A 2,089-nucleotide genomic window follows, 5' to 3' on the forward strand; every position below is an offset into this window, starting at 1 on the left:
CTCTGTCACCTGAGCTAGAGTGCAGTGGCATGACCTTGGCTCACTGCAACCTCTGCCTCCCAGGTCCAGGTGATTCTTCTGCCTCAGCCTCCTAAGTAGCTGGGACTACAGGGACTTGCCACCATGCCTGGCTAATTTTTTTTTTGTTTGTTTTTGTTTTTTTTGTATTTTTAGTAGAGATGAAGCTTCACCATATGGGCCAGGCTGGTTTCTCGAACTCCTGGTCTCAAGTAGTCTGCCCGCCTTAGTCTCCCAAAGTGCTGAGATTACAGGCGTGAGCCACCATGCCCGGCTATCATCTCCTAAACTTTTTCATCTTCCCAAACTGAAACTCTGTGCCTATTAAACAATAACTCCTCATTGTCCCCTCCTCCAGCCCCAGCAAACACCATTCTACTCCCAGACTACTTTCAGACTCAGTTTCTTCTTTCACTTAGTAAAAGACAAGGTCCACTGCTGACTAATGGGATTGTTTCTATATGTGGAGGCCTTCTTGCAAACATGTGATTGAGTTTATTGCAGAGAACGGTAATAGGAAATGAGATTGTAGAAAGAAAAGAGATAGAGACAAAATTGGATGAGGGTTTCATACTGGGTGTCCCATCCACAGACCTCAGCAACCCTGCCATAGATCTGCCCGATTCTTTCGCATCAAGAAGTTGATCTTGGAGCCATTTCTATGTTGTAGATCTGCCGGCACCTTTCATAGCTTTCCCTCTGTCGCTGGCGGCATGGCTTCTCATTATACCGTGGACGTTTAGTGTCCTCAAGGAGCCCATCCATAGTGAGGATTCTGTTTAGGGTCCTGTATGCACCTTCCACATTTCCTTCCTGTACCATCACAGCACTGGCGATGAACTTCAGATGTTTTGCCATGACCTTGGATTTAAATCTCCACTCTGCAGAGCCTGGCACGCTCAGTACCTAGTCGACCCTGGCTATGGAGGATTTTAAGTTGCTTAGAAATGTGTATGTTTGCCTGTTGGTGGGACTGTAAACTAGTTAAACTATTGTGGAAGACAGTGTGGCGATTCCTCAAGGATCTCGAACTAGAAATACCAGTTGACCCAGCCATCCCATTACTAGGTATATACCCAAAGGATTATAAATCATGCTGCTATAAAGGCACATGCACACGTATGTTTATTGCGGCACTATTCACAATAGTGAAGACTTTTAACCAACCCAAATGTCCATCAATGATAGGCTGGATTAAGAAAATGTGGCACATACACGTCATGGAATACTATGCAGCCATAAAAAAGAATGAGTTCATGTCCTTTGTAGGGACATGGATGAAGCTAGAAACCATCATTCTGAGCAAACTGTAGCAAGGACAGAAAACCAAACACCGCATGTTCTCACTCATAGGTGGGAATTAAACAATGAGAACACTTGGACACAGGGTGGGGAACGTCACATACTGGGGCCTGTCATGTGGGGTGAAGGGGGAGGGATAGCATTAGGAGATATACCTAATGTAAATGATGAGTTAACAGGTGCAGCAAACCAACATGACACATGTATACATATGTAACAAACCTGCACATTGTGCACATGTACCCTAGAACTTAAAGTATAATAAAAAAAGAAATATGTGTGTTTGCTTCCTCCAATTGTAAAATATTTTAAACAATTGTTGTTTTATTTATTTGCTAAATACGTTATATATTTACATGGCTCCAAATTTAAAATGTATGAAAGATCATGCCCTCCTATCCTTATTTAGTTAAGATAAACTTTTGGAAGCAACCTATTTTATCAATTGCTTAGGTAATATTTCAGAGAAATTTTATGCATAAACAGATAGCTAAGTATATATATGTTTGCTTCTCATTTTTGTACAAATGGCAGCACACTATGCATGTTTTACTGTATCTTACTATCTTCAGTAAACAAGAAGTCTTAAAGATTATTCTCACCAGTACATAAAAAATTTATTCACTTTTATAGCTAAATAATATCCCATCACAAGGATGTAACATAATTTATTTAAACTTTCCTCTGTTGATGGACATAAAGATTGTTTCTAATTTTTGCCTATTTCAAATAATAATGCAGCTAATTAATTTGATTACATGCTGACTAG

At 40.3% G+C, this 2,089-nt stretch overlaps 1 pseudogene; it reads right to left on the reverse strand.

Moving 5' to 3' along the window:
- Positions 1-613: 613 nt before the first annotated feature.
- LOC108520639 (28S ribosomal protein S21, mitochondrial pseudogene) lies at positions 614-876 on the reverse strand (annotated as a pseudogene).
- Between the last annotated feature and the right edge of the window lie 1,213 nt (positions 877-2,089).

Source organism: Rhinopithecus bieti, unplaced genomic scaffold (genome assembly GCF_001698545.2).
Source record: "Rhinopithecus bieti isolate Rb0 unplaced genomic scaffold, ASM169854v2 scaffold_53775, whole genome shotgun sequence".
Taxonomy (NCBI): Eukaryota; Metazoa; Chordata; class Mammalia; order Primates; family Cercopithecidae; genus Rhinopithecus; species Rhinopithecus bieti.